At 35.0% G+C, this 16,241-nt stretch overlaps 1 protein-coding gene across 5 annotated transcripts in view; it reads right to left on the reverse strand.

Moving 5' to 3' along the window:
- Positions 1-16,241, reverse strand: part of LOC138690940 (prolyl 4-hydroxylase subunit alpha-1-like) — a 310,277-nt gene that overhangs the window by 159,636 nt on the left and 134,400 nt on the right. The window contains exon 2 of one of the 5 annotated variants that reach the window (XM_069812518.1): positions 7,982-8,015. The exons of the other annotated variants lie outside the window; for them this stretch is intronic. The gene's annotated coding sequence lies outside the window, so the exon portion shown is untranslated. The remainder of the gene's footprint in view (positions 1-7,981; positions 8,016-16,241) is intronic. 5 annotated transcript variants of the gene reach the window in all.

Genomic DNA, 16,241 nt, shown 5'->3' on the forward strand with positions numbered 1-16,241 from the left:
AGTTCCCTAATCTCGCAACATTGCGCCCCCAAACACACATAGCTCACTAATCTCACGCCATGCTTAGCATGACACCTCTTGTTCTACAAAGCGCTTAATAAAACTTGAACTAATTTTGTACTTTTCCTGTGCTTTTACTTTTCAAATGCAACGCAAGTTCAGCTTTTCATTTTATTTAAGGATATTTTCCAAACATACATATTAAATATACGGAATTTACGGCGCAAGTAAGAAGTTAATGAGCAAGCACGTTTTTACTTTTTCGTTAACGAAATTTCACTATAACGAAATAATTTTCAGAAGTCCCTAGAATTTCTATATAGGCCTACTGGTATTTTACTGTAGTAGTGGCGGTGGCTGTAGTAGTAGTAGTAGTAGTAGTAGTAGTAGTAGTAGTAGTAGTAGTAGTAGTAGTAGTAGTAGTAGTAGATCGTCCTTGACATTTTACGTACTGTCCGTTACTCAGGAGAAGACGAGCGGAAAGAATGTGACCTTCTTGACTATTGCTGTTGATTGTTATAAACATCGCTCAGATAAGCATCCCAGTAGCCAGGTTATTACTCGTGCGGGAAACATGAGTAACAATGCGAATGGAAATTAAAGCTAAGTTGAACCGAAGGAGACCTAATGTTTCCGCTTACTGCAATACAAATATTGCACTTGTTGTCTTACGTTATCTGTTCACATCCCTTCCTCCTCAGTCCGCTCTCGTCTTCTCCTGAGTCACCGACAGTACTAGTACTTATCTATTACTGCTTTCCTCAGGTTACTGTATTTCTTGATCTCCCTCCTCTTCTATAATGACCATAGCTACGCTTTCAAAACATAGCGGTTTAACTCTCGGCAGAAAAGAAGACAGAGTTGGATTTTTCTTAACACATTAACAACGGTATATTAATCCATTTTATAGCAGTTGCTGTAAAATTTTCTCTACGTGCATCTAAATATAAGTACTACCTTCTTCAAAAGTTCGAATTTACATTAAAGACAAATTTCTCTCCTAATATTGCCTTTCAGACAGTGGCTCAATATTATCGCGCTGGGCGTATATTCCACTGGGCACGAGCAAAAATCCAGGTCCATCCACTTTGTATTGGACAAGTGAGTTGTCCAAGCATTACAATGTAAATTCACGGGAGAAAAGTTCGGGGCAGAAAAAGATGTCGGATGATAGACGACTTTAAGGTAATGGATCGTATGCGGAGACAAACAAGCAAACATTCTCATGACGGGGGAGGGGGCAAATAAAAAGTTATTCTTTTTTCTTCTACCATGTTCATTCATTCATTCATTCATTCATTCATAATATTTCCTATTTTCCGCCTTCCTCTTAATTTCCGCATATGATCCATATTATCTTAATGTCGTCTATCATTTGATATCTTTTTCTGCCCCGAACTCTTCTCCCGTTCACCATTCCTTCCAGTGCATCCTTCAGAAGGCAGTTTCTTCTCAATCAGTGACCCAGCCAATTCCTTTTTCTCTTCCTGATCAGTTTCAGCATTACTCTTTCTTTACCCACTCTTTCCAACACAGCTTCGTTTCTTATTCTGTCTGTCGTTTTCACACGCCCCATCCTTGTCCATATCCACATTTCAAATGCTTCTGGCGGCTTCTCTGCACTTCGTCGTAATGTAAATAATGTAAAAACAAGTACTTATACAAATTTCGGACACTCGAGCGCAATTACGTGGGTCATAAAAATAAGTTTCCCTGAGGCCGTTTACAGAAAGAAAACACAATTTCATGGAAAGATTTATTGGAACGGATACAGCAATTGTTGAGCTATTTTTCAACATATTCCCCACCGAAACTGAAACGTTTTTCATACTGTGGAATCAACTTTTGTATCCCTTTATAGTAGAAGACTGCCCCCTGGGATCGGAACCAGTGTGTGACAATCGTCTGTCTATCCCACGCTATAACAAATGTCTCAATTCCAGTGGGGAATAGGCCTATGTTGAAAATAGCTCAACAGTTGTATAAGTTCCAATAAATTTGTCCAATGAAATTGTGTTTTCTTTCTGTAAACAGCCCAAGGGAAACTTATTTTTTACAGTCCTCGTAATTGCGACCGAGTGGGGAAAAATTTGTAGGAAGTACTTGTTTTGATATTATTAATATGGTGGAAGAAAAAAAATGAATTGTTTATCTGCTCCCATGAGAATGTTTTCTTGTAAGAGATAGGCAGAAAATTGGAAAGATTGGAGAAAGCTGGGTTTGCAGTGAAAGACCTGCTCTTGTGTAGAACACAATGAGCCGAATGAATGAATGTAAATTCACTCACTTAAGAACACAGCGTACAGCATTCATAAAACAACTATTTATTTTACGCTTCATCTTAAATAATTTCCGATGGAATGGTTACGATGTCAGAACTTCTGAGTTTTGTTATTGTGCAATTTTTCTTATGTGTAAGCTATTAAGAGTCTACCAACTATGTGGCGAGAATTAATTCTGTCCGATATTGAAGGGTGTCTCATACTTGCAATCATCCGCCATTATTTTAACATGTATTCTATTCCCGACAAAATCACACACAGCAACTGATTTCGAACAGCTCACTAACTTCTGCTAATTTTATAAGGATTTTGAACCGATGTTGCAGTTACAAATAATAGAATTATCTGATCTAGTGGCCATCATGGCGCAACGCCAAGCTAATTACAACACAGGAGAAACAAGACAAATGACACACACCCACTCTATGAGACAGACAATGAGGCCTATTTTCCCGGGAATTGAACTAGAATCCTCTGGGTCTGTAAGTAATTACACACCCTAAAATTATGAAACTATCAATTTCATAAAACAGACCTACAAACTGAATATTATTTTTTTTCAGAGAAATATTTAAGATACAGCAGCCTACATTACAAAATTCACAACAAATATTGTTGATATAGTGAATCACAGTTAATTCTATCAAAATGTATTAAAGAGATTTAAAGATCCAGTAGCTAATTTTTAATTAGCTACGAAATCTGACGTAAAATTATGCGACTAACAGGTATATTTCCGCTTCATTATATGCTTTAGTCTGCTGTAATGGCTATGTGAATAGAATATGTGCTTTCCAATCAAACGGTCCATAGTTAAATTTTCCTCGCGGTTAAACGAAGAGTTTTATCATCCGTTCACGAGACTGGGCGTTTGTCTCTTGTCAGTGCTGTCCTGTAGTGTGTCTGCGGTGGCCCTGCGCTGTACTACGAATAGGGAGGGTTGCAATGTGTTCCTGTCTCGTGTTGGCAGATGATAATACCCTCCTCTACACTTCTCAGGTGAAATAGACAAAGAAGGAAGCAGGACTATGTTTTAAATCGAAAAGTTGTTTATATTAAAATACGTTTCTGTTGCAATAAATTTTTACGAATATATAATAATAATAATAATAATAATAATAATAATAATAATAATAATAATAATAATAATTCTTTATTTATACTGGCAGAGTTAAGGCCATAGGGCCTTCTCTTACAGTCTACCAGGTCACAAAGTATACAAGCAGTTAAAATTTAACAAAAAGTTAAAGAACAGAATACTAACATATTATAAAAATAATAATAATAGCATAATAAAATCGACACTAAACAACATGAAAATAATACCATAATAGAAAAAAAAAAAAAAGAAAGTAAAATACATTGGAATATAGTGAAAGTAACTCATTTAGTACAAATGGTTAATATGAAAAAACGTAAGGAAGAATATATCAAAATGGAATGTAATAAAATAGTAATAAAAAAGAAAAGAAATACGAAAATTAAATAAAATTCACGATAAAAAGGCTATGATAATAAATTCATCGGCTGATAAAGAGAACAAAAAGGGGAAAGGAAGGAAAAAGAAATATATAGCCTATATTTTTACAAAACTATGGCAGAGAAAAGGGCTTATAATTGAAAGGAATCTAATTCAAAAAGTGCAATTTTAATTTATTTTTGAAACTAGGCAATGTCCGACAGTCTCTGATATGTTGTGGTAGAGAGTTCCAGAGATGAGCTGCAGAGACGGTGAAAGATGAAAAGTAGAAGGATGTTTTGTGTTTAGGAATGGAGAGTGTGATATGGTGTTGTGAGCGAGTATTTATTTCGTGATATGAGGACAAATGTTGAAAACGAGAAGCTAAGTAGCTAGGGTTAGAGTTCTGAAGAATATCGAAGAGTAAAGTAAGAGAGTGAATAGTTCTTCGCTCTTTGAGGCGGACCCAGGACAGCATAGTTAGTGAAGGTGTGATACGGTCAGATCTACGGACGTTGCAAATAAATCGAACGCATGCATTATGAACACGCTGTAGTCTGTCTGTCAGACTCATGTTAAGGTCAGTGTAAAGAGTGTCACAGTAATCAAAATGAGGCATCAAGAGCGACTGCACTAAATTCTTCTTGAGAAGCAACGGAAGGAAATTTCGAATTCTTTTTAGTGTGTGAATTTTCATAAAAATTATTTTACATATGTGTGTGATTTGAGTATTCAAACTTATTCATATTCCATATTTATATGGTGATAAATAAACTGTAGGTAGGTTCACTAGGAAATAATAATAATAATAATAATAATAATAATAATAATAATAATAATAATAATAATAATAATAATAATAATAAATTGAATTTAATGAAATGGTCACTGCGAAAGCTTTCTTGGATATACCGAAAGCAATTTGCAATACACTGTCTTTCTTTCTTTCTTTCTTTCTTTCTTTCTTTCTTTCTTTCTTTCTTTCTTTCTTTCTTTCTTTCTCTCTTTCTTTCTTCTAAATAAGAAAAATAATATATTGCAAATTGTTTTCGATATATGCACGAAAGAAGTTTTTGCTCTGACCAAAAGTGCTTTTGACAAAAGCAGTTTTATTTATATTTGTCTGCGCCCAGTTATAGTAAAAATTTATAATTCTTCTCACCATTCGTGAGTTGCCACAAGGGACAAAGAGTCCTTAACCACAGAAATGTTTACAAGTTCATTGAACCAATGATTTTGTTTTAACAATGAAATTCCTACAAGTACATAGCTGCAAATAATTTTTTTTGAGATTAGTGGAAATATACCTATTTTTAGAGAGGTAAGTGTTACAAAAAAGTAAAGAATGCTACTGAACTTAGTTTGATTTCGAATATAGGTGATTCTTCAGGAGAGCAATTAATCCTTTCAATGCAGCTAAGGTTACAACCGGAATAATAGATGTAGGTATTCCAAGCCTCTTAAACACATCTTTCAAGAGAAGAGAGTAGCGGTACCTCTTGCTCCAACCAGAAGTCCGATTACTTCAAGCTCTTTTAACTGGTATTTTTGGAGGTAATAGGGAATGGTAGGATTGTAGATGTTCTTTTTTTCATTATCCACTTCTGCTGGCTGTTCCTCATCCGTTTCGAAACGCACAGTGGGATCAATTATGCATCCAGATCTTGTAGATTCCTTGAAAGCTATTATATCTATGCGCCGTATACTGCCAGTGACGGAGAGACCATGTACTTCTTCAGAGGTGTTGTAATCGGCATCTTTAAGGGCAGTGGCTAAGTGATCGCACTTGGTGGTGTGTAGCGTTTCGCAGAGCTTCGCCGTGCGGACAGGATCCCAGGACGTGTGCAAGAGTTTCAACCTAGTTGTGGCAATGCCTACAACGGTTGTCCTGAGATCTTTCCGGCACAGCACGTACTGCACGTACACATTTCATGCTTTTGATCATTTGAATTCCCGTGTTCCATAATAATAATAATAATAATAATAATAATAATAATAATAATTATTATTATTATTATTATTATTACCATCGTTATATAACATGTATACTTGTACCTGATATACATGGATAAGGACTAACTGAAGCGAGGACCAACTGAAGTGAGACAGTGTGTACAAACACAAAGTTTTGGGGGATATAATTAAAAAATGGGATCCCACGCATGTCTAATGCTCCTCCGCCGAAACGTGCTACTGCACTACTTAAGAATAGCAGCGACTCGTGACAAATTACATAAAAACGACAAAATATTTCTCACCTACATAGTGTGTCATGATCCAATTTAAAAGTATATGCTGTGTCATTCATACAGGCTGTTAAAAAACTTAGTCGTAATGGTTATTTCTTGACTGTACACTTGGTCAAAATGAAAGTGGCCGGTCTCTTGAGCAGCGAAAATTTTCTAAGTCCCTTCGGGTGAGCGCGCAGTTCACTACCGTAAACCTCCGTTCTCCGCTTTAGTTAACTGCATAATACAAGGCGCTGATTTGGGCTACATACACAACATGCTTCAAATCTACGTAGTGAATTTTTTGTTTTGTCCTTTCTTTTATTTTTACAACTCCTTTCAGCGTAAGATAAACAAATAATTTTGCTTATGTTAATTCATGTTACTTACAGATAATTACAAAATTGGTGAACATTTGTGGTTGTAATTCCAGGAAATCAAAATATATTTTGTCATCAGAATTATGGTTTTTCTTCTTGTTTACAATTACTACGTTTAGGCCCTGATGATCACGGATTTAGATTAGTATAATAATCATATTCCCTGTAGCACAACTTGCAAATTAATTATTACCAATTACTTAACCGTCAACATATTTACTGAATGTTACTTAGGCAATAGAGTGCAAAGCAGCAGGGATTAATAAAATAATTAACACAGCATTTTGATATGAAAGCCCCTAATTGTCGTCTTTAGTGTTACTTCCATCTAGCGTCAAAAGTTTCTATTAACACGAAAAAAAAAAATAATAAAGCGAAAAGTATTCTAAGGAAAAAAAAATGACGAAAACCCGTAATATTTTCACTGATGCATTTAAAAGGCAACAAAAAAAGTTTAGTAACTCAACGAAGATTTGAACTCGCAATCTCACGACTCTTTGCTATCGCTCCACGAAATACGCTAAGAGTTTTATTGCAGACAGAAGGCATTGTAACGAGCAATGCTAATATTCCACTTGAGAACCTGTTATACAGTATATAGTGTTTGTGTTACAATATTCACTGTTTAAACACTATGAATGATCTGTGTTTTAAATTTCGTATATGAATTATTTTCTCGGAAGATTTTAGTGATTAAGAAAAACCATAAACGCTTCTCTAGTCACTCTCCTTTGAAATGTTGCACAAAATACATGTAACAGTACATACAATAATAGAACTTCGCGCACTAAATTTCTAGAGTATCTTAACTTTTTTAACTAAATGCAAAAACACACGTAACTCCTGTACATAATTATAGCCACTAAGAGTTCAATTTCAGTACTGACGCACGCATGGAAGTCTTTCACATAATGTTGTACACACTGACTTTAACACACATTTTACAAGTACTTGTCTGAAGAATATCTTTTTAAGGATCTGCTCATACCTATACAGCTTCACACTAAGTTCACATGAGTTTCAATTTTTATTCTTGACTTTTCATCAGTCTAGATTGAGTTCACTGTGTAGAAAAAAATGTCTTTCAAATTACGAATTACTGACTCAAAGACACATGATCAATGACACTATTTCAGAAGATTTTCAAATGGAATGATTTTTTTTTGAAATGTTGAAAAACATCATACCACTTTCCATCTGTTGGTTTGTCACAAAACTCCTAATTTTTGTTACTACTTAAAAATGGACACTGCGGCAGTTCTAACACTTCCGCGCAACGCGAATGAAGACAAAGACACTATATTCTTTAAAAAATGTGCAGAATATCTCACACTGTGCTCTCTGGTTCTTCTGCCTCATACTGAGAACCGTTCAGAAATGTGCATGAATCGCAGCAGTTTCATCACGATATTTACGTGTAAAATGTTATTGAAACAAAATCAAAACTTCTGGGGAAGAAATTAATTCCCAGGGACAAAAACGGGAACATTTCCTCCCCGGGGACAGCAACTCAAAACCGGGTACTGTCCCCGGAAATCGGGACGTTTGGTCAGCCTACATTGGAGACTTTACAACTGCCTACTCTAATAAATTGTCCGATAATGTAAAGAGATATTGGCATGCAGTACTTACCGTATAATTGATTAATGTAGCAACGTGGACTTACCTGAAAAAAAAATTAGTTCAGTTCTACAAGAAATCAAAGAGTTATAGAATACATCACAATGTTTTGCACCGTGAGAAAGAAAAAAGAGAAAGACGACAATTATTTTTACTAAGTGTGTACTCACTCTCTAAGCAATACCTTCACTCTTGCTCCCGAATATGAAGTCAAGTCTTCATTTACACATGCACCTTCACAACCAATATTTACTCTAGCACTTTGGAAGTTTCTGCATATTTTGCCTTGAGTTTACTCTATGTTGTGTATTTAGGCTACAAGTCCAGCAGACATAAGTTCGATTTCTGACACGGAAGTGCGGATTTATCGTCTTGTCATTGGATTATTCTAGTATTTGTTCTATATTGTATTAACTGCTGGCATTGGGCCACGTTCATGAACTCCGCTACGTGTAGCATCGAGAAGACCTATAAGTGCGGGCGGAACGATCTACGGACTGAAACCTTTGAGTTAAAATATGGTGACATGCATTTAGGAAGTATTGTACTGTACCTGTTTCTTACCGAAGGCTCACCACCTCCAATGTATCTATACAAACTTTTAGGAACAATCTGGTCTTCTTATTTATGGCCCACCTTTCTCGAACCCATAATAATCTGATCTCCTTTCACTTTCAGCTTACGCACATTCGCATATAGTTCTGGTCTCTTAAATATATGACCTTCAGAAACAACTTCAAACATGCAAATATGTGGTGTTAGTAGAAATGTTAGAGTTTATAATTGTCATACCATGATCTACCTTCAGTTCTTAACTCTTAAAGTGGCAAAACTTCATTTCTCACACTAGTTTAATAAACCGTGTCGAACTGTAAAGAAAACTATCGCAATGTCCATATTTTATATGTTGTTATAGTATTGTGAAATTTTAATTTTCCTACCAATTTTTTTCTATTGTTCTATTAAAATTATAGCATATAGCCTATTAACCTGTTGTATCCTATAGGATACTTTGCGAATTTAAGGGTTAAGCTGTTTCCTCCTCAATATTTCGTGGTTTTAAAATATGTAAAAGTAGTGGAACTCCTTGGTAATGTTTCACTGAATCTAACGCAGTACAGATACAGTAAATGACAAGGGTTAAACATGAAATGCTTTCGGAAGAAAAATTAATCTCCATATCTATGCTGGAAATCAAATACTGGTCGACTAAATTATAGCTGTATACGTTATTGCTTGAGCCACAAAAAACGTGGAGTTAAATCACAGAGTGAAGAGTTGGGTGGTTACCCGACAGTAGCCGTTTCTCTTGTGCGCTAGTGGTTTAAGTACAGGCGGCTAATCGGCTATATTAGCGACAAAACCACGGGCTAGCGTCTTACCAAGTCTCTTTTCCTTGTGTTGCGTTACTGCATAACTAACATAAATAAAACTAAACAATTGATATCAACAAGAACTGTCACCCTTAATAATAACATAGTTCCCTCTCTGTTTGTTCATTGAAAAACCCAAGAAGAGTAAGTTGTAATTTTATAATGCTAAACGTACGTTTCAATACAAAGTCCTGCATCCAAGAGTAGGGGACATACCATGTCAAAGTAATAAAAGAATATTCTAAAATAATTTTGTTTATAAAGAAATATTGTTTTAAGGTTAAAACATCAAAGATAATAATAGTACATTTAGCAGTCTATCCTCCAAAAACAGAACAGAATATGCACTATGAATAGGAGAAACTCCTGAGGATTTTCTTCAGCAACAATTAAGACACGCCTATTATGTTTCACTTGAAACATTTCTTGAAACGTTTTGTTTTCAATAAGTCCTTTATAATATAAAGAGAACATGTAATATGTCAGAACACATAAAAGTAAGCAGGTACTTACGTGTGTGTGTGTGTGTGTGTGTGTGTGTGTGTTTGTCGGTGTGTGTATGTATGTATGTATGTATGTATGTATGTATGTATGTATTAAGGCTAGTCCACAATAAACCGGGAACGGAAACAACGAGAACGAGAACGGAAATATTGTTAAAATAAAGATATTTAAATGTGAGCATTGACAATTAACGAAAAGATTGCCGGAGCTAGGGAACGGGAACGTGAAAGTTAATTGTGAATGCTCATATTTAAATACATTTATTTTAACAATATTTCCGTTCTAGTTCTCGTCGTTATCATTCCCGGTTTATTGTAAACAACCTTCACTCTGACGGTATCACGGGCGACAGTTGAGGTTAAAAGAAATTTCCGATAACATACAGTTTAGTAATTAAACTTTGACCATTGGGAAATTTAAAGGTCTGTCGGCTTTATTTGCTCTAAATTCAAAGCTCACCACCTGTCGTCAATATAGTGACGCGATAATACTGTTCGGAGATGAGCCGAGATGGTGTATTAATAGAAGAGACAATCTTGTGATTAACATGACGTAATCTATCTGCAGTTGGCATTCTGTATGTATGTATGTATGTATGTATGTATGTATGTATGTATGTATGTATGTATGTATTTATGTATGTAAAGAAAATGTATGCACATAAAATGATAGGAAAGATGACGCACTGTGTTTCTGTACAAAACGAAACAGACTTGACAGCACTGTTATGAATATAGCTTCAACTGACATTAACAGGTTATTCGATATCGCTGCAGTAAACGTGTTATATAAAAAATTGAAACTGTAGCATGAAAACTAATACTCTTACGAGTGTTAGTTTACGTAGTATGATTTCCGTTGAGATAGCTGCAACAATGCAAAGAAAATACAGAAGAATATTGACTGAGTACTCAATCTTCTTCTCTGCTAGAAACCAGATTGAAAAACTTTCATCACGTAACCTTGGAGTATAGATAGAATGTTCGTCATCTCTCCTATCCCTGTCATCTTACCTAGATTTAGCCTATAATTTTGCAACTAACAATTATTAAATTACTATGTAGGTACTAAGCATTCCTTGGAAGCATATTATGGTCTATACAGTGTTATTTGAGCACTGACAACATTAGATATTCCTGTAAAAAAATAAGTAGAATGATCAAGCTCACTACATCTCATCTTTATGTTGGGAGGTATTTTCTAAATGGTTCAATGATTTGTGAAAGAGTAGGCCTATATTTTCCTCCTACTTCTGGCACATTATGTTGGAAATTAGTAGATTAATATGGTCTAACATTAAAATGTATTTTGTCCGACAAAATGAAATTCATTGCTTTGACTAAACAGTTTACAATTCATGAGACTTAACCTAATTGTATTTTGTTTTTGATCACATGAAATGATTAGTATAAACTCCGAAAACCGAATGGAACTTTGAAATGTATGCTTAAGAATACTTACTTACTCCTAATAATTTTACTATTCTAGTTATAATTGTTGTCACCGTGCGCATTTTCTATTGATCATGTATCATACCATATGTTATATTTATTTACACTTATCTAACTATAATCTTGAATTGTAAACATAACGAAACACATAAAATAACTATGATATATTAATATAATACTTATATTAATTAATAAATTATTAGTATGTTCGAAAACGCAACGAAACACATAAAATAACTATTATACAGTATATTAATATAATATTGATATTAATTAATTATTAGTATGTTCGAATTTCACTAGCTTCCAGTAATCGGCTCAGAAATCTAGAACAATTTGAATTTTCAGAATTTGCACTGCCGACAACAGCTGTTCCTGCTGCCAATATAACAGTTAGAAAATCACTATCAGTTGTAGTATTTTTAGTATCGAAATTCGAAACGAAGTTAGCAAAAGAAAAATCAACCTTCAAACTAGAAAATCACCTTAATCCACTAGCATAATGTAGTAATGCGGGGGGGGGGGGGGAAATGGTTTCGCTCTTAGGGTGTTAAGTAAGCTGATCCGGACTATACGCATGGGCCAACATGAGCCGTAGCCCCGGACGGCAAATTTTTGGGACTAGTACCATACTCGAGGTGTGAAAATGAGAAATTTTATACACGCGCGCATTTATGACAAATATTTTACATTAACTGTTATATTATATCCGAACAATAGGTATTTTTATTCTATATCCGAATAATATGTAATTAATTAGCTAAAAAGTAAGAGGAAGTAAGGTTGTCTGATTGAAATATACCACTCAAGGCTTCATTTCTCATGTGTGTCGCATAATTAAAGCTCTCGAGTCGCTCAATTTTTACATGGCTGCTCAAAACATCTCAAAGCAAAGTAATACCTGTTCTATGCAAAAATTGGCAACTTATTGGTTAGATACCCGAAATTTATTATTTTTAAGTAGGTTATTTTACGACGCTTTATCAACAGCTGAGGTTATTTAGCGTCTGAATGAGATGAAGGTGATAATGCCGGTGAAATGATTCCGGGGTCCAACACCGAAAGTTACCCAGCATTTGCTCATATTGGGTTGAGGGAAAACCCCGAAAAAAACCTCAACCAGGTAACTTGCCCCGACCGGGAATCGAACCCGGGCCACCTGGGCCCGAAATTTAAAGAGTCAGTTTGGTTAGAAAAATTAATTAGGCCTACTCGACTGTACGAATTTATTTACGTTCAATATTTTTCTTCTTCATTGTTGATATCGTATTTTTACAGTAATTTCAAAACTATCATTGTTGATTAACTCTGAACTTACAACTATTTCTAACACTTATCATTGCATTTCAATGTTATTATTATTATTATTATTATTATTATTATTATTATTATTGCTATTGACAGTTGAACTGAACTAGTACACAAGTTATATGTTTAAAATTAAAAGTGGCCATCTGCGATTAATAAATTATGAAATCTTAAGTTATTAATATTATTAAGTTCGGATGCAAATGGATTAAGTGCGGCTAAATACAGAAAACAGTCCAAACTTAAAATTATTAGAAAAGAAACAAAAAGTGCTGAGGTAGTAAGACATAGAATCGAGTTGCTCAAAATGAAACTGAGGTTATGAAAATGAAATAGGCCTAAGTAAAATTAGTGATAATCCAGCATTCTGGGCAATAAACGAAGCAACTAGAGACTATTTCACCAGTCAAGGAGTAAGACAATAATATCTAGAAGATTTCAGATCCCCCCCCCAAAAGCAGGACGGTAATCGCTGAATGTACTGCAGCTACTACATTATTGACATTTGAAGTTATATTTAATTTTACTTGTTGTGTATAATTTCATCTTTTTTACCAATTAATTCTATTTGAATATTGATTAATCAATTCTCTGTTTTCGTTTGACTAAATTCTAGTAAGTTATATCGTTATTTATGTAGAGGGGGCACTGGGGCAGCATTCTTTTAGTACTCGAGAAGGCAAAAATTATAAATACAGCCCTGCCTTAACATTATTGAATTGTACCGGAACCAAGAATTAAAAAGAAATGATGGAATTCAGCCGTTTCGAAACTTTGAATATACATCAAACTTGTATACAAATCATCTGTTGCCAGATATTGAAGTGTTAGTGCTAGTCTTTCATGAAGAGGTATTGCTTCTCGCCAGTTTTTGACTTTGTTGCAAAATTTTGGCCTATTTTGCATAGTAGACAAACATTTCAAAGTGTTTCTGAAATTCGACAGAAGCTCTAAAAGTCAAAAACTATCTCATTAAATTTAACGTAAATCATTAAACAAAACAATCCCTCTATTCTACACCGATTGCAACTTTCGTATAGTTGCATCTGCACCATGGCGTTTTATTTTTCAACTTTACTTTTGTTAGACTGCTTAAAATAACTGCTGCACTTGCTATAATAAATCTTCGTCTGCCACTATTGCGGAAAACCAGCGAATGCGAAAGTTCTCTGACCATTTGCCGGTTATTTGTTATGTTGTTCCAAACAGCGAAGATTCGCTTCGGCACTCGTTTGTTGTTCGTTCGTTACGTGTGTGCGCACTTTAATGAGAAACTTAAAATGCTTATATTTGCTGTTTCAGGGTTGAGGTTCTTCACAATCGAAGGACACCATGCGGTCCAAAATAATTTATTCTTCTCACCTGACTATAGGTGAAAGTCATATAGACTCCCAGTTCAGCGACTCTTGGGACGGATCGTTTACCTGCCGGCAAAAAAGTCTCACCTGTTCGACAAGGGTCATCCCCAACACAGGCGGTTCGTGTTTTGGCTCCACAGACCACTTGAACCCGACCTCAAAGAGATGAAACGTATGGTCGTTCATATAACTTCGCTCTGTAAGATCAAAAATTAGAAATATCCTCGTGTTTGTCTATTGGATTATTCAACTCCTACAATTACGCAACGTCAAACGAGAAATTGTAAGCGCAGACTTCGAGTCAACGACGAAACGTGTACCCGAAAACTGACAGCATAAGAACAATGGAAACATGGAGTGTATCAATTATATATAAAATACATTATTTCGTCTCCCTTCTCGGTTACTCCTAATTTCTATAGTATTCTACTGTGACACCAGCAGCGCATAATTCTAGCTGTGAAACTAGATCATATATACATCTTCTTGTACTGTATGTAGCCACAATCTGTACATAGGCTATCTCCAAGTTTACTTGTAGAACAGTTCGAAATTTTTAACTTAATATTTGCTGGACACAGGCCTACTAGAATAGCAGTAACATGGAACTGAGATTTATCAGAACTTGAAATTAAGATATCATCACAGTCTAATATATACAATCACGAAGCTTGAGTTTATGAGGGTACTAGGACTGTGCAGGTACTATTTCGCATTGTCTGTAATGAGGCGATAGTAGCGATCCTAGTGGTTAGCAACAATCTATGGATGCATATTCACTACGTATTGAGCTTCGTAACTGTATATATTAGATCAGTGATGTCAAAGCAAGTGCATTTTTCTGACCTTAATGTCGTGCGCGGGCATCAAGCGCCAAGTATGGAAAGAGGAAAGGTTGTGTATATGAATAAGCAGCCTGTTGGATTATGAAAATAGTGGTGCACAAACTTCAAACGGAACGTAAATTTTATGTCATTTTTATATGGCGTCTTTCTGTTTGATATTATCTATATTGTCTGTAAAACAAAAGTACTAATATCAATTTCTCAATATTGCAGTTGTGTTTTAAATGTTAATAACATAATAAAGAGTTAAGAAGCAATATTCACATAAATTCCATAGTAGTACAACTATCTATACTGTACTAAATGGATGAAACACATCATTCATAAAGAAAGTGATATCCCCAAAAAACAGACTGAGTATGACATGATAAGTTGGAATTGATATTGATGGTACCTTTAGCCTTATAAAAGTAATCAATAAACTAATCAAAACAATATTACAGTACAAAGCAAAGTTACCTAGATGCTGTATATGTTTTAAGTGTAACTGATATTCCATAACAAAACTTTTTATCGCATTATGCTTTTAAGGTGATATTGGTGAGCAACTTCCTATCATGAGAATATTAAATTACTTTCTCGAAATATGCTGAAGTTATAGAGCTGATATTTTTACAACACATAGGCACGTATCTTTTGCTTATGATGTAACAGTAGTTGCTTTGTTAATTAATTTCCTTACAAACAATTTCCATGCGAATATTTTCAAAATTTTCAATACGCTATCTTCAGTAATATGTATTTACGGTTTATTATATTTACGAAAACATTCTGTAAGACTACTAAATAAATAGGTCTATATCTGAAAATTTTACTTTTCTATTAAAAAAGTTGAGAAAATATTTCTTTCGAATAAAAAAAATCAAACTTGTGAAAAATGAGCATTAAAATTAGAACTTTCATTCTTACAATGCACTTAAACTTCTCAGACAGATCTAAAAATTACCATGGATACAGTTTTAATAAGTTCTCTTCCCTTTATCTATTGAATCAGTGCTGCCCATCCCTGAATAAGCTCGACCAAGCGCCATATACTACTTCTTTCGTCTGTCTCTTTCCTTTCCGATGTAAAGCGCTCAGGGTCTCCTGAGCCCTAAAGCGCGCGCTTGCTCCTATGGGCATCAACTGACATGACTGTACTAGACTGTCATATCATATTGTCCGCTCCGGTTGCTCAGTCAAGCACTGGCTAACGAGACCGCGGATCAAGTTAAAATTCTGTCGATGGCGGCGTTGTAATTGTGGTGGATAAAGCCGAGATTATGAGGTTTCTCTCAGGGGTTCTTCCATTTATTAGCGTCACAATCTCCATTCTCATTATCTCCATTTAGGCCTACACAAAACAGGGCACATTGCGCAGAATATAGTGGTGGAATCAGTATTGTGTTCTATAGCCGTTCCGTGACATCGTCTCGCATCAAGTAGCCTACGTT

The sequence above is a fragment of the Periplaneta americana genome, chromosome 16 (assembly GCF_040183065.1).
Source record: "Periplaneta americana isolate PAMFEO1 chromosome 16, P.americana_PAMFEO1_priV1, whole genome shotgun sequence".
Classification (NCBI taxonomy): domain Eukaryota; kingdom Metazoa; phylum Arthropoda; class Insecta; order Blattodea; family Blattidae; genus Periplaneta; species Periplaneta americana.